General features: G+C 37.7%; 1 long non-coding RNA gene across 6 annotated transcripts in view; it reads right to left on the bottom strand.

Moving 5' to 3' along the window:
* LOC103244766 (uncharacterized) overlaps positions 1-17746 on the bottom strand; it is a 149924-nt gene that overhangs the window by 61476 nt on the left and 70702 nt on the right. For 4 of the 6 annotated variants that reach the window (XR_012090816.1, XR_012090817.1, XR_012090818.1 and 1 more), the window contains one exon: positions 1766-2179. This is a non-coding gene — a long non-coding RNA (uncharacterized lncRNA). Of the gene's footprint in view, positions 1-1765; positions 2180-17746 lie in introns of those variants that run through there. The other 2 variants (XR_005243119.2, XR_012090820.1) reach the window with 1 other exon arrangement.

Raw genomic sequence — 17746 nt, 5'->3', positions numbered from 1 at the left:
TCTGTTCTTGAAAACTGTAACGGATGCTAACCCAGTGAATGTCCGTGGGCAGAGCAGGTTTTCTCAGGGCTAAGTGTGGCACTGAGGTGCAGTGAGCTGAGGGATGGACATGCAGCACTGAGGCTTAGGTTCACTTCCTCCTGCCACATATGTGACTGCCATTCCTTGAGTACCCCCTTCTCTACCTTTAATGCCATTTTTTACACCTAATGTATGGGACTCCAGCAAACACTAAAGAGCATGTTTGAGAAAATGCCTTTTATAGAGATGGGTGTGTAATATCACTCACTACATTTTACATTATTAATAATTGGTTTATTGCCATATATATATATAGTTATATATATATGACCATTCTTTTCACACACTCAACTCATTTCAAATGGATTCCAGGCTAAAGTGAAATATGTATTTAACAATGCCCTGAGATGCAGCAGGGACAGCTCCATTTACGGGCTTACCTGAAGTGGGAGAAGCTCTCTACTCTTCTCTCATTTATATTAACAAATGCAAACAAACACTTCAAGGCACAACCTGAAGTGTACTAAAGGATATTCTGGTGGTAAGGTGACTTTCCCTGGGTGTGAAAAATATAGTCTTTCGTGTTATGAATTCACTTGAGAAACTATAGGATAAAAGACACAAGCTTAAAAATATCTTTTGTATCCTCTTCATTCATTGGTTATGAAATTATGCATGTCAAACATTTTACTGAATGTTTTTCTTATGTTGTTTCATTTAATCCTCACAACAAAATTATGTTACACATGATGCATCTCCACTTTGCATGTTCAACATATATTTATTTAATGAATATGTATCAATCAACTTATAAATTCTGATCTCTGATGAAGATCCAAGGGGAATTTAAAGATAGTATCACCATCAACATGGAAGAGAAACACAAATAGCTAAGGATAAAAACATAAGAAGAGTAGCACCTTCTATTTTGACTGCTTTGTAGTTGAATGACTTACTAGACATCTAGGCCAAATTGCCCTCTAAATATCTAAATCTGGAAATCAGAATTAGGATGGGGCTGACGAAAAGTTTAGAAGTCATCAGTGGATAGGTATTGGAGCAGAAGAGGTAAACTAAGATCTCCACCCCCTTCCCACCCCCCAACACACACACACATATACACATAGTTGTGGCCTTTTAACTGATTTCCTGGGTAAAGCCCATGATAGAATAGTGACCACATGTTAATAAAAGGAAGAAGAAGGAGAGCCAAGCATTTTTGGGGAGTAGGTATGCTTTTGAGCAGGAGAGAGTAAGTTGATATCATTTGATCCCCTAGTTCCAGCATACCTAATGCTCACTCCATCTCATCCTACTCCAATTATATCATTGTATTACTCCGTTCTTTCGCTGCTATAAAAAAAAAACCTGAGACTGCATAATTTACAAAGAAAAGAATTTTAATTGGCTCATGATTCTGCAGGCTGTGCAGGAAGCACAGGGGCTTCTACTTCTGGGGAGGCCTCAGGAAGCTTCCAATCATGGTAGAAAGCAAAGGGGGAGAGAGGTGCCTCACGTGGTGGGAGCAGGAGCAAGAGGGAGAGAGAGGTGAGGTGCCACACACTTTGAAACAACCAGATCTCATGAGGACTCACCATCGCGACGACAGCACCAAGGTGGATTGCGTTACACCATAAGAAACCGCCCACATGATCCCATCACCTCCCACTAGGACCCACCTCCAACACTGGGGAATACAATTCTACATGAGATTTGGGCGGGGACACAAATACAAACCGTATCAATCAGTCAATAAATTATTTTACTTTCTGGTTTAATCTGGTTATAATTTATAATTCGTCACTTATAATGGGAAGATCTTGACTAATACAGAGGAATGAGATTATTATTATGCATGAAGACTGCACAGATTAAAAAGTGAAGCTCTCTGCCTTTGGCTCCCTTGTGCCCTGGAACATTACCTGTTACAACCTCTAGATGGCAGCCTCATTCTTCTGTCTTGCCTTATTTAACTAGGTCTTTATTTCACGAGAAGGGTCCAGAGAGCCGTGCCTAACTACATTCTCCATCACCTTTCCAGTTAAACACACAGTCCAGTTCTGCCGGCAATAGAGACCCTCACCTTCTTTCATCTCTTCCCTCTTTTCTTTTGTGTCCTCCTGGTCAGTAGGTTCCATCAGGATGGCTCTCTCTGGAGCTGGAAAGAAAGAGTTTCAGGTTTTACCCGTTTCAAAAAGTAAAGCAGCTTCTAAAATACAGGCATTTGTGTTAATATTGTCTGTCTATTATAGCCTAACACTATTTCATTATTTAGTCTATATCTCTGCTTTACACAAAATAACAAAAACAAAAATGAAATCTTCTCTTCAAAAGAGATTGAAAGGAACAATCCTGTATTGCCACAGAATACAAAAAAAAAAAAAAAAAAAAAAAAAAAAAAAAAACAAAGAAAATTGTATCCTTTCTTTTCCTCTCTTCAAAATATAGAGCTCATAATTATTCTATTTTAGTAGGAAAACAAACATGCAAAGTCTAGAAACCCCTGATTTATAAATGTCTTCACTATTGCGTGAAAATCCTGTGCCGGTTGAAAGACAAACATGAATACAAACGTGAAAGTGAGGACGTTTGGAGGGGGCTCTGGGTGTGAGCTGAGAATGGAAATAATCATCCGAGGTTCCAGATGAGAACACAGGTGTTCCATTACAGGAACAGGCAGTATGACACTAGGACACAGCACATGGGCAGAGAGAGCTGTAACAATAATTAGCCCAGGTTCAGGGAACACATGTACCATGTCAAGTGCCATAGCATGTTTTATGCGCCTTGTCTCAATTGATCCTCTCCACAGTCTTATAACCCTAATACCATTATCACCCCTACAATACAAATGAGGGAACTAAACTCACACAAGCTGAGTAAACTATGTAATTTTGTAGTTCACGAAGAAGGACTGACATTCAAACTCAAACTATCCTGCTTCTAACCATAACCTTATGTTGTCAAACCCAAATGGAACCAGAAAAAAAGAGGACAGGTAGAGGTGATTATAAGAGATTTTCAAAAAAGTACAGACCCATATCTTCTTAAAAATATTAGTCTCTTCTTTAAGAAAGTATTCTGCCTAGATGTAATAATGAATTAATAGTAGTTTCAACAATTTAAGGACATTGAACAAGTGCCTGACTCCTCTAGATAAAAGTGCAGAACATAGTTTACCTCTAACCACTAGGACAGCTTCCTCATACCTTAATCTGCCTCCTGACTTTGCAGACCCTTGCTCTTCAGAGTGTGGGTAAGGGCCAGCACTGGGACCTGTTACCAATGCAGAATTACAGCTCTCACCTCAGACCTACTGGGTCGGATTCTGCATTCTAGCAAGATCTGCAGGGAACTTGATCTGCAGGGCACATTGCAGTTTGACAAGAATCTGTTTAGATCCCTTAGAGCAATCTTTCAGAAAAGCAAGTGGTTTATTAAAAAATGGCTTTGTTTTTTCCCTGAAAGACACACATACTTCCAAGATATTGTGTAGCTTGTTGTTAATGACTCTGAGAAAGATTTACTTCAGCATCTTTAATGGTTAGCAGCCAATGGTTAAAAAAACAAGCTCTAAATCCAAACAGTCTGAATTCAAACCTCAACTCCACCACATATTACTTAAGTGACCTCCAGCAAGTCATTAAACTTAACCCCTCTGTGCCTTAACTTTCTTGTGTGAAATAAACTGCCCTTGGTACATAAGGACTTGCTTTTATTATTACTATAGCTTTACAATGATATCATCATTATTTTATTATTCTTATTGTTATCATCATCATCATCATCATTGCTCTGTTACTTTCTCTTGTTACAAATAGGAAAATTTACATTAGATGGGAGAATAACAACCTTGATAGGAGGTGTAAATCAATTTTATTCAAAGCCACTGAGTGAAAAAATATAGCTGCTTAGATCTCACAGGACATCATTCTTTTCTTTGACTCTTACAATTTCTATGATTCAACTATGAATTCAGGCAAATGATCCTAGTCTTATCTTTTCTATGACTTCAGCTCCAGTTCCAGAGCTCCAGTCTCCCGCTAGACCTTGTATCTGAATTTTCTGCCATCATCTTACAATCTAGAGATCTAAAACTGAAACAAGCATCTCTCCCGACAGGCCAGCTCCTCTTCCCTATTTCGGGCCATGAAGCTTCATTTTCCCAGTCATGAGGCTGAACAATTTTGCTCTTTCTTTGTCTCTCCATGGCTCTACCTATGGCCATATAATCGTCAAACTCTCTATTGAAATTCTTAAACCATTTGTGTTTGAGGACCATTTTTTCAAAAACTTTCAAGCCCTCAAAGGCCAATATTTATATAAAAGACAATAAAATGGATCAATAGAAAATGAAACAATAAAAAGTCAAAGAAAGTATAAGACTAAAATTTTTTTATCACATTCAGATATAAAGTCAATTTCAATAAATTCAGTAAGTACAAATACAGGGAAAGAAAAAAATGAGAAAACTGAACTCATTTATAGAAAGTATGCATACAGGTGATCAAAATACCTAGTTATTACATTCATAATTTTTGCTTTTCTGCAATTATAAATATTGAGTAAAATAGCAGTTTTACATATGAAACACCTACATATTTTGAAAGAACATGTTCTTGTAGCTGTTAAAAGATTTAGTGTACTCCTTGATTATTAACTCATCTAATTTATTGGTATCAATGCTGCCTCCAGAAGAGTCTATATATTTAAACTCTTTTTGTGTTGTTTTGCTTAAATAATGTTCATGTTTGAAAAGCAAATCTCACAGGAAATATTCATGTTACATTTAGAAAATACATGTTAAAGCAGTTTCAGCAAGCTCAGGATATTCTATTTTAACTGTTAGATGATATTAAGAAAGTGATACTGAATTTTCAAAATTAATCTTTAATCCTCATTAGTATTCAGTTCTAAAAAAAGTGGTATAAAATTACAGTTAACATATTACATCTGATGAAAGAAATAGATTCTGGTTCTATAAAGTTTTGATGTATAAGTATTCTTTTGATGGAAAATAAAATTTAAATTGGAAACAAATATGTAAGGTTTTGCTGCTAACTTTTCACAGATGTTTAATACCAAAATTACCACCACCACTTATTGCTAATTGTTGAATCATTTACACATGTCATAAGAACTTGTAGAAACTGTTCATCCAAGCATTTAACTTTTATTTTTGTCATTAGTTCATGAAAAACATTCTACATTCTTTCCTTGAATGGAAGTATTAAAATCATTAAAAATACCGAAGATCTCAGACAAGTAAATAAGCATGGTTCATTCATATCCTTAAAAGTCTGAGGTCAAACCGGTTTCAAAACTTGCCATAACAGGACATTTGTGTGGTAGTTGAAGTATTTAACAGAGTAGTTCTACTTAAAAACTATAAAAGGTGGCCGGGCGCGGTGGCTCAAGCCTGTAATCCCAGCACTTTGGGAGGCCGAGACGGGCGGATCACGAGGTCAGGAGATGGAGACCATCCTGGCTAACATGGTGAAACCCCGTCTCTACTAAAAACTACAAAAAACTAGCCGGGCGAGGTGGCAGGCGCCTGTAGTCCCAGTTACTCGGGAGGCTAAGGCAGGAGAATGGCGGGAACCCGGGAGGTGGAGCTTGCAGTGAGCTGAGATCCGGCCACTGCGCTCCAGCCTGGGCGACAGAGCGAGACTCCGTCTCAAAAAAAAAAAAAAAAAAAAACTATAAAAGGTAGTAACTATTGTTCAGATCAGCATCCATAATATTACATAATAAAGATGATAATATTCAAGAAGTAATGCTGTAACCTTATGTAATTCAGTTTTTAATGTCATTAAGAACACTTTAGTTCAACTGCTTTTCTTTTCCATAGTGAGACTTTCTCCATGAAGGAAATAGTGATTTATATTCTAGCACGAGTTCTTTCATCTAGGCAAACAGCATGTTTTCTTGTCATCACAGGTTCAGTATAAAATATATAACTATGCAAAACTTCAGTTTAAGAACATATTTGTTTACAATGTAATCTTTCAGAATTTTAGGTAGCTCAGAGTTAATCACATTTGTTGCCAAAGAGGAAAAAATAAATCTTCATATTTACATCACCATGTGTAAATTACACAAGTACTAGTCAAGTTACAGTGGAAGATGTTTCAGCAGCTTCACTTATTCTATGAATTAATATTTTATAACACATGTCAGCATGTTACGGTGTTACTAGAAAGTGATAGCTGAGCAACCATCTTTGCCAAAACTTCACCCAATACTTCCAAGTAAATATCTTTGATCCAATCTCTCACTGATGTCTCAGCAAATGTATATGCTTATACTAATCTGAGCAACCTGCAGTGACATTTAACAAGAAACCCACAAAGCACTAATACACTTATGAGAAACTTTAAACTTTGTGTTTTTTTTTTTTTTTTTTTTTTGAGACGGAGTCTCGCTGTCTCCAGGCTGGAGTGCAGTGGCGTGATCTCGGCTCACTGCAAGCTCCGCCTCCTGGGTTCACCCCATTCTCCCGCCTCAGCCTCCCGAGTAGCTGGGACTACAGGCGCCCGCCACCACGCCTGGCTACTTTGTTTGTATTTTTAGTAGAGACGGGGTTTCACCGTGTTACCCAGGATGGTCTCGATCTCCTGACCTCGTGATCCACCCGCCTCGGCCTCCCAAAGTGCTGGGATTACAGGCTGAGCCACCGCGCCTGGCCAAATGTTAGTGTTTTCATTGCTTAATTTGCCAAAACATTTCCAAAGGGTTGAAATACTATGGTTTAGCTGTTCACAATGGCTATGAAATTAAATTCACTTGAGTAAAACCAATACAAACTCATTTCTTCTTTATTTCTTCTGAGTCAATTTTATCATCATTTGTTTTACTACTTGTACTGCCCTCAGAATAGCTGTGTCTATTTCTTGTTAAAAAAAAATCCAGTTAGGCTTATTTTTCTCTATATAAATTACGGGTAAAGTGAATACAAATTTGAGTTTCCTAATTTACTTAATAAGGTTAAATAAATAAAATTTTAAAACAGGTTCATCTAAAATTAAGATAATTCTAAAAATTAAAAAGTTATAATATAAATTATTCTATTTTTTTTTGGACTGTTACACATTTTGAGGACAAGTAGTGTTGGAAGAAGCATGAGCAAAAGCCCTAATTTGTACCATTTGTTCATTTTTGCAGTGTAAATACTCTCAAGTGGTCAAATTTAAGCTGCCCTTAGCAATCTGTTTGCAAAATCCCTGAATACTTGATAATCAATTCTCAAGGGCTGATGTAAGCTGACTCCAGCACACTACCTTAAGTAAAAAAACTAAGCTTAAAATATTACATATTATATCTTATCAAAATTTAAAACTATTTAATTCTTTCACTTTGTTAAATAGCCTATTTAAAAGATGGAAAGACAAACTCTAGACTGCAAGAAAACATTTGTAAACCACATATCCACTAAGAACTAGTGTTTAGGATATATAAACTCAACAGTAAAGAACAAACAACCCAATAGAAAATGGACCAAAGTCTCTCTCAGCGTGTACTGTCTATTCTGCACTTAACTTCCAAATATTTTTTTTCTTTGCAATAAATTGCCCTATGATGCACCTCATTTGCTGTGTCTCTCTTGTTTAAATTCATTTAAACTATGAAGACAAGAACCAAGGTCTCACAACAGCCATCAACATTATTGGTGACAGGTTGTTTTATTTAAATACTTAGCTATATTTTATCCCCTTTGACAAGCGAATGTCTAATACTAAGAGTGATGTGTTAAAGTTTTCTTTATTGTTTTGTTTCTGAACACTTCTTGATAGTTCTGCATCATAAAATTGGCTGTATTTATTGTAATTGGAGTCTTTAGCATTGCGAAGTGTTCATATTTGTCTTAATTTGATGACCTTTGGCCTAAATTCTACTTTGTCTGTTATTGACTAAGGATCAAGGGGCTAAGAATAGCAGAGATAAGCATCACTGGAGGATGAAATTCATACATAACTAATTTATCTTCCCATGTTTCTTCCCTTGCTGTATTACTACAGTTGCCAACAACAACAACAACAACTACAAAATCTGCCACCTACTACTATGTTGCTTAGGACAGGCCCCTGATCCTCTCTGATATCTACCTTCCACATGTATAAAATGCAGGTATCACCTCTTAGTGTTGTTGTAAAGACTAACAGCACTGACAGGTAAATTGTGAACTTTTTACATGGTTATATTTGAAAATGAGAGCGATACAGGCTTCATTATCAATGATAAGGTGGAAGTTTATTCTAGAAAGGGTACTGTGTTGTCACAATATCCTGGATCAGCCTCCACTCGAAGAGGAACTCACAGAAAATCATCCACCCAGATTGGGCCTAGATTTACTTACATGGCACTTTGATATTCCCTTCATGTGCTCCAGAATTAAACAAAGATATCCCAGACAACCTGCAGGGAATTTATTGAACGTAGAAGAGACACATGGATATATCAGTCACACTCACAGGAGAGTGAGGGAACACCTAGTTGTACTGACTGCTTCTTTCCTGTCTCAGAGGAGAGACATGGGTAAGAAAAAGACTCAAACAATCGAACCAACCCTTTGTTACATACTTTGCTATCAATAGGTCTATACAAATCCCATGGATACAGATTCTGTCTCTGTGATTTACCATGACACACGACACACAGAATTATTAAGTAGGTTGATAAAGTGTGTTATGGAAGCGCCAATGTCACAAACCAAAAAGAATACAGAAAAGGACTGAACAACATTCCTAATAAGCACAGTCATGGTTAAGAGAGTGAAGATAAGACAGATTCCAGCCCTTTCCTCTTAATCCAGGAAGGCTTTTAAGAGTAGGCAGGGTTTCACAAGCCAATTGACTATACAAACATTTGAGCTAGGTTGGTTCTTGCATTGGTATAAAGTGCCTAAAACGGGGTAATTTATAGAGAAAAGAGGTTTAATCGGCTCACTGGTCTGCAGACAGTGCATGTCTGCAAACCCCTTCCCTTCACTCCTTCTGAGCTCTGTTGCACTCTCAGACACAGCCCTTCATACTCTCTGGTTCCAGTAGCCTTGACTGCCACTGTCTCTTTCACTTTTCCCTCTTGCTGTCATTTGTAAGTTTTTATTTCTGGAAGGCAGGTATTCTTCTTTTACTGACTTGTATCTCCTAAGATCATTTGGTTTATTTTCCTTCTTGGCCTTCAGGGGCCAAACTGCCTAATTCTCACAGCTGCACCATTTCCTGTGAGTCTCTTGCCTTAGGCTTTACCCCATTTTTCAATGACTCAAGCCTCTTCTTCTAATTGGGCCAGTCCTGCCTCTGGGGCTTCTTTCGTCATCTGGGGTGTAATCTAAATTTTCACTTCTGTATTACTAAATGTTCCCAGCTCCTCGGCTCCCTCCATCTTCTGTGGCCTCACCATTTGTTCTTTTGTCATTGCTCTGGCTTTACGTGTCACTTCCATCATTCCGTCTCTTGCACAGCTGTTATTCATTTAGCTAATCCCTCACTTCAACTGCTTTCATTTCCTCACTGCCCCAGTTGTCACCTCGTGGAGAACTAGAGTACAGCTTCATATGCACATTGGAATTCCTAGGAATTTTGTAGACCATATCTGTCTCCAAGCTCCTCCATTCACTTTGTTTCTCTACTCTGTTTTCTAGCTGTTTCCATATCAGCGAAATGTCTATTCTCTCTACTGTCCTTATATCAACGTTCCCTCTTTCTAAATGCTATTCATCTTCCTTGAGCTGATTTGAAAAGTGCTACGTTCCCCCAGTGCCATTTCTTGCTTTGATGATTTAGCTCTTCTCAGCTACACAGCTTGTCAGCTAATCTCACTGACCAGATCGGCATCCCTTCCTCAACACACACTTATTTTGCCCTTAGCTACTTTTTACTCCTCAGTTACTCACCTATCCCAGATGCTCTTATAGTATGGAAACACATCCATTTCCTGAACTTTTCTTATCTTCTCCACTATTTAATCCACCGTTGTGCTGTCTACCATTTCCACTCTGCTCATTTCTTCAACTTTTCATATATCCTACTAAAATGTTCCTGCAGCTATAATCTCTTGCCCTTGCCAAGTCACTTGAGTTGTCCTGATGTTCCTGATCAATTGTCAGAAACTGTCCTCAAGTGCTTTTAAGAAATTTGTTTCTTCATTGCTCATTATACTAATTGTCTCCTTGTTCCTTTAATTCTTTCAAATTTCTAGTTGATTCTATACTTCAGCCTTTCTCAGACTCTTAAAACTTAAAGCTGTTCCTGCTGACCTCAGTCACAAAGCATATTTACTATCTTGCTCTATTCCCTAAAAAGTGCACTTTCCTGTTGTTTGCATTTTATTGTATTTGTTTTGCTTCTAACTGATGTTTAAATTATGCACATGTTCATTCCCTAAATTGTTCCCATATCCCACATTACTCCCAAATTCAGTAATGATCCCTATCTGGAGTTAGTCAAACTATGGAGATTAAGGGCATAGTCCTTCACAAGACTGCTCTCACTTCTGACACAAATTGAAAGTTCGGAAGTTCGTATAACCACTCTCAGATTCAAAAATTTGCTTGAGAACTCCCTGAAAGCTATTGTATTCATGGTTATATTTTATTACAGGAAGAAGATACAGATTAAAACTAGTCAAAGGAAGAGACATAGAGCAGGGGAAGGCAAAGCTTGCTTTGTCCTCTTTCTGTGGAGTCAGCAGTCATTACTTTCTGCATCAATGTGTGACATTACATGTGGAGTAATACCAACCAGGGAGTTTCCACAAGCCTTGGTGTCCAGAGTTTTTATGATGACTTTATAGGAAAAGCATGATTGATTGATTGCTTGATTGCCCACATGGTCAAACTCAGTCTCCAGGTCAACTGGAGCCCTCACCCTAAATCACATTGTTGGTCTTTCTGGTATGAACAGCCCTACCCTAAATTGTCAGGTGTGGCCAGCCATATCCTAAGATCTGTTGTGGCCAGACACTGCTCTAAACAAGGACACTCTGACATAAATTACACCTCAGAAGTCAAGGGCAAAGGCCAAACTCTTTTTTGGAAAAGACCAAGTTCTTTATGACACAATTCCGTATTCTCTTTACTACACAATTCCATATTCTCTGATGTTACCATGTCCTATACAGTTTTGGAGTTAATTTAGTACTCGTTTCTTCAGCTCGCTCTTCTCTGTATTTATGCTATTGTTACTCTAGCTTTTTTCATTTTTCTTATTTCTGAGACATTGCCCAAATAATCCCACTTCTTTTTCATGGTTCCCATCTCATCATATACTTTAGTTTTTTTCATCTCCTACATAAAACTGGAATTGGAGTTTGTAAGGAGGTCCCATTTTTTAAATTAAAAAAAGCTACCACTACCTGGCTGGGCACGGTGGCTCACACCTGTAATCCCAGCACTTTGGGAGGCCGAGGCGGGCGGAAAAGAAATGGTAAGACCTCACAAGAGGGAGACAAGTACATAAAAGGACTCCAGGTACATTGTCTTATTGAATGAAAAACTTTGCCTCAAATACTATGTTTTGCAAAGCTGTTTTCCTTGCCATTTACTAACATTTATGTGCATAACCCTGTATTAGAGAAAATTATACATTAGTCCAAACTGCACCATTTTGTAAGCCCCCCCTCCATTTTGCAGACCTTGGTCAGACTGAAACATTCCATGGGGGTTCAGGCCATGAGAAACATCCTGCCTAACCACCTGAGCCCAAAGCACAGGAACATCCTTATCATACCCTGCTGGGCAAAGACCCAACTGAAGGACCATCCCTATTATATCCTGCTGGGCAAAGGTCCAAGGAACATCCTAACCATATCCCACCAGAAAAAGGGCCAAACCACCAGATCATATAATCATCTTATCAATATTTTCATAGGCAGCAAGCCATACTGCCCAGACCCATTCTACCCAGGCCTATAAATTACCCCAGCCTGTAAGCAGCAGTGGACTCTGGCATTAAGCTGGTCCCCAACTTCCACAGGTTGCACCGGCAATAAACCTGCATTGCTGTAGAACCACCAAATCTCCCTCTGTGTGTCTTTCTTTAACTCTTGCCTTCCCTTCAAAACCTAACATTATATACAACCCTATTCTCAGGATCTTAAAGTCTAAGACATGTTTTGGGATTAAAGAGAAACCCCTTTGAGATGCTAATAAAAAGATAGAAAATTATAGATACGTTCACATATACTTCAAATTGTGCATAAAATTTAAGGGAATCTGTAGGTACTCTAGTGACCATCTTTCAATTATAACTCAGAAACTTCAGATATAACATTTCTAGATGTATAGATACTTTGATCCAGAAATTTCACTACCATTGATGTTATCTAGTATAATATCACCTATAAAAAAGACTCATAGGAAAAAATCTCTATTTCAAGGTGGAATATGATGCTTTGGTGCAGGTGGGAGAGAATGCCATGAGAGGACACATTTTTTAAAAGGGAAAGTCACCATCACAGAGTGTATCACCATATCTAGGGAAGCTTCTACTGACACGCCTAACTTGTCATTCTAACAATCTTAAATACGTTCAGCTTTCCATGGAGTCTTTTAAGTCCTGATTGTGATCCACTGCTTGAACTTTGGCAATAACACATCTAACATTTCCACCTGTACCAAAATTTTATTTTGTATTTTTCTCACTTAGAAGTTACTAATAAAACATTGTCAAAGCTAGATGAAGCTTGATACTATTCAAGTGGTCAGAATAAATTTTATCAATAATACTGTTGCTACAGGGAAACAGCCCAATGTAAACCAAACTCAACTTTGATTTGTGCAGAAGTGACTGAGTGTTTAAGAAGAGGACGAGGAATCGAGAGTAGAGAATAGTAGGGGCTTGAGCAGTCAAGAAGGTCAAAGTTCACAAAGATCAGGGCAGGAGGAGTTAGTTAATGTGGCCAGGCCAGCTGGGTTTGTTAACTGGTGCTTATTGCAAGAAGAAACAAACTTCTTTTTTTATGACAGGAGCAGACATGCAAGATACAGTGAGGCTCCCACTTAAGTAAGGCCCTTATCCTCTCAAGGGGACTGAGAACAAGATGAAGTGGTATCTCCCTGAAGGCTTGCAGTTCAAAGAGACAGTGCTCAGGTCCTTGAGGAAACAGTTTTGACTTTATATTTTAAAGGGAAGAGAAAGGATTTGTAATTGCAAGCTTTCTAAAGTAAGTGCTTTAAGAGGGGTTTTAGGGGTCTATCGGTCCATCACCAGGTTTTGGTTGGAACAAAGTAAATTCTCCCAGCAGTGTTAAGTTTTTGTAGGCTAGCATTTTATGTAAGGCTGGAGTGATCGTAGGGATGTGAGCTTGAGCTTTTGGAAACTATGCTAGGGTTTGTTCAGAACTCTTAGTGCATTTTGGTAAATATGGGAAGGAATAAACAAAATCTTAAGTGTTAAAAGCCTGCAGTTTCTCGAGGCCTAGGTGAGAAGAGGACTCAAAGGAGCCTGACTAGGTTTGGTCTAGAAGGAGCCTTTGTCACTACAGAAATACCTCGTTTTGCTGCATTTCATTTTATTGCACTTTGCAGATATCGTGCTTTTTATACATTGAAGGTTTGTGGCAATCCTGTGTCAAAGAAGTCTATTGGCACCATTTTTCCAATAGAATGTGTTCATTTTGTGTCTCTGTTTCACATTTTGGTAATTTTCACAAAATTTCAAACTTTTCATTATTATTATATCTGGTATGGTAATAGTGATCTTTGATACTACTATTGTATTGTTTTGGGGTGCCACGAACCATGACATATAAGATAGTGAACTTAATTGACAAAAGGGTATTGTTCTGACTGCCCCACTGAGTAGCTGTTCTCCCATCATTCTCCCTCTCCCTGGGTCTCCGTATTCCCTGAGACAGAACAAGATTAAAATTAGTCCAGCTGAAAACCCTACAATGGCCTCTAAGTGTTCAAGTGAAAAGAACAGTTGCACATCTCTCATTTTATTTTATTTATTTTATTTTATTATTATTATTTTTTTATTGAGATGGAGTCTCGCTGTCTCCCAGGTTGGGGTGCAGTGGCGCTATCTCGGCTCACTGTAAACTCTGCCTCCCGGGTTCACGCCATTCTCCTGCCTCAGCCTCCTGAGTAGCTGGGACTATAGGTGTGTGCCACCGTGCCTGGCTAATTTTTTGTATTTTTAGTAGAGACAGGGTTTCACCATGTTAGCCAGGATGGTCTCGAGCTCCTGACCTCGTGATTCACCCGCCTTGGCCTCCCAAAGTGCTGGGATTACAGGTGTGAGCCACGGCACCCGGCTGCATATCTCTCATTTTAAATCAAAAGCTAGAAATGATTAAACTCAATATGCTTAGAAGGCACGTCAAAAGCTAAAACAGGCCAAAAGCAAGGCCTCCTGCAACAAATAGCCCAAGTTGTGGATGCAAAGAAAAAGTTCTGGAAGGAAATTAAAAGTGCTACTCCAATGAACACATGGAAAAGAAAACAAAACAGGCTCATTGCTGATATAAAGTTTGAGTGGTCTGAACAGAAAATCAAACCAGCCACAAAATTTCCTTATGCCAAAGCCTAGTCCAGAGCAAGTCCCTAATTCTCTTTAACTCTGTGAAGGATGAGAGAGGTGGAAAGCTGCAGAAGAAAAGTTAGAAACCAGCAGAGGGTATTCATTAAGGAAATAAGTCATTTCCATAGCATAAAAATGCAAAATGAAGTGTTGATGAAGAAATTACAACCAGTTATCCCAAAGATTTGCCTTAGATAATTGATGAAGGTGGCTACACTACACAACAAATTTGTAATGTGTACAAAACAGTCCTCTATTGGGAGAAATGCTATCTAGGACTTTTATAGCTAGAGAGTGGAAGTCAGTGCCTGGCTTCAAAGCTTCAAAGGCCAGCTTGACTCCCTTGTTAAAGGAGAATGCAGCTAGTGACTTTAAGTTGAAGCCAGTGCTCATTGACTATCCTGAAAATCCTACTGCCCTTAAGAATTGTTAAGTTTACTCTATCTTTGTTCTATAAATGGAACAACAAAGTCTAGACGACAGCTCCTCTGTTTACCACATAGTTTACTGAAAATTTTAAGCCCACTGTTGAGAACTACTGCTTAGAAATAATGATTCCTTTCAAACAATTGCTGCTCATTGACAATGCATTTAGTCACTCAAGAGCTCTGATGGAAATGTACAAGAATAATGATGTTGTTTTCATGCCCGCTGACACAACATCCATTCTGCTCACCGTGAATCAAGGACTAATTTTGACTTTCAAGTCTTATTATTTACGAAAACCATTTCATAAGAATATAGCTGCCATAGATGGTGATTCCTCTGATGGTAAAGTAAATTGAAAATACTATGCAAAGTATTCACCATCCTAGATGCCATTAAGAACATTTGTGATTCATGGGAGGAGGTCAAAAGAACATTAGCAAGAGTTTAGAAGGTGAATAAAACTGTCATGGACAACTCTGAGGGGTTCAAGACCAGTAAAGGAAGTCGCTGCAGATGTGGTGGAAATAGCAAGAAAACTAGAATTAGATTGGAGCCTGAAGATGTGCCTCAATTGTTGTAATCTCATGATTAAACTTCAATGGATGATGAGTTTTTTCTTATTAATGAGTAAAGGAAATGGTTTCTTGAGATAAAATCTACTGCTGATGAAGATATTGTAAACACTGTTGAAAACACAATAAAAAATTGAGAATATCACCTAAACTTAGTTGATAAAACAGTGGCAGTTTGAGAGGATTGACAATTTTGAAAGTTCTTTGAGTAAAGTTCTATCAAAGATCACTGCATGCTACAGAGAAATCTTTCTTGAAAGAAAGAGTCAATTGATGCGGCAAACTTTACTGCTGTCTTATTTTTAAAACTTTCCACAGCTACCCCAACCATCATCAACCACCACTCTGATCAGTAAGCAGCGATCAACATCAGATCCTCCACCAGCAAAAAAACAACTCGTTAAAGGCTCAAATAACTGTTAGCATTTTTTAGCAATAAAGATTTTTAAATTAAATTATGTCTACTGTTTTTAGACATAATACTATTGTACATTTAATAGACTAGAGTACAGTGTAAACATAATTTTTATATCTACTGGGAGACCAAACAAAATCTGTGTGGCTTGCTTTATTGCAATAATCACTTTATTTTTGTGTTCTGGTAATGATCCTGCAACATCTGCAAAGTATGCCTGTATATCAGACATGAGTAAAGGAAAGTCTTTTGAATCCACAATACATTGACTGAGTTTAACTTGGGTATAACCACAGGTTTTCAGAGTTGGCTGAGGACTCAGAGACCATCTAAATCATCTCTGATTTCTTTCACAGTATTCCTAGTGGACCAGCATCTACAGGATTTTCCACAAAAAGGAAACACACCTCATGATGAAGCATGAACGTTGCTATAGAGATCTGATTGATAGACAGCTCTGCTTACCTTAAATCCACAGCTACATTTGTGATGCTTTCAACCTTCAGAGCCTTTCACGACAGAACAGGTTTTTACTCTCTCTCCCAGTTAGTCATATAAAATGCATATTCCTACTTCTACTTAATGCATTCTCAAATTGTCCTTCTCCATTAAAAAAAGAAAACCCTCAAGTTACTAGAGTCATTTCTAATGACCTGTCTTTTTTTTTTTTTTTTTTTTTTTAATTTCTTTCTACCCTGGGCCATTTGATCTGGACATGCTACATTTAGGCAGTATCCATGTTTTAAGTAAGTAGATACAACCTTAATTAATAAAGTCTTTTGATTAGCTGATAAATCTTTTTATAGACTATGTCTGGGCGCTGCTAGGACTGGTGTATTCCTTGTATTGATGCAGTGGTGGTAGCAGCTAAGGGGGAGTAGGCAGTAGTTTTCCCTCAGCCCTAAGGCATACATTTATCCTTTGGCCTTCTCTCCTAACAGCAGCTCTGCAAAGGGGTCTCTGCATGCTCAGATAACAATTATTTCAACTTAAACACTATTATGAGTCATGGGGGGAAGTGAAAGAAAATGTGTTAAACATCTTAGTTTCCTCTTATTATTGAAGTTAAATTCAATAAAAAATGGTTAAATTATTTTAAGTTCCAGTGAGGTAACTTTACTTATTATTTTTTTTAATCCACTAAAGTAAAAGACATGATTTCTCCTGAATGCTGGATGAATTGTGAGTTACTCTACAATTTGGCTAATGCTGTAGAATCTTAGGGCTACTTAGTAATTTAGCAATTATTTATTGTGTAGTTCCTACTCTGGGCAATGCATTGAGGCAAGAGCTTGGTCTTGTGGAAGCTAAATTCAAGTGGTGAAATACAAATAATATACAAATAAATAAATAGGCGATGTCATATAGTCAATATGTCAGTAATGAATGGTGTCGTATAAATGAATTAAAAGTCATAAGATAAAAAGTGAGGCATATAATAGGAATTGAATAAATAGATGTTGAATGGAAGTTTGAGACTATAAACTCCTGGACAGAGACTCCACTTGAAATCACTGGAAGGAACACTTGCAATAAAAAATAAGAGAGAAACAAGGAAAAAGAAAAGGTGATTTAAAAAAGAAACTAGATAGAAGAATTTTTTTAACTCAATGCCATGTAGAATTCAGTATAAGACATTTTGCCTAGGCAGAGAAGATACAGGCTACAACTTGCTTGATTTCCAAATTGAATGTTTTAAGGAAAAAAACAGCCATTTTATATAATGCTGGAATTGAAGAAAACAGAATCCTTTAATGTGTTAACCACCCCAGCTATTCCCTCTT

The sequence above is a fragment of the Chlorocebus sabaeus genome, chromosome 23, assembly GCF_047675955.1.
Source record: "Chlorocebus sabaeus isolate Y175 chromosome 23, mChlSab1.0.hap1, whole genome shotgun sequence".
Lineage (NCBI taxonomy): Eukaryota > Metazoa > Chordata > Mammalia > Primates > Cercopithecidae > Chlorocebus > Chlorocebus sabaeus.
This window is presented reverse-complemented; position numbering and strand designations above follow the sequence as displayed.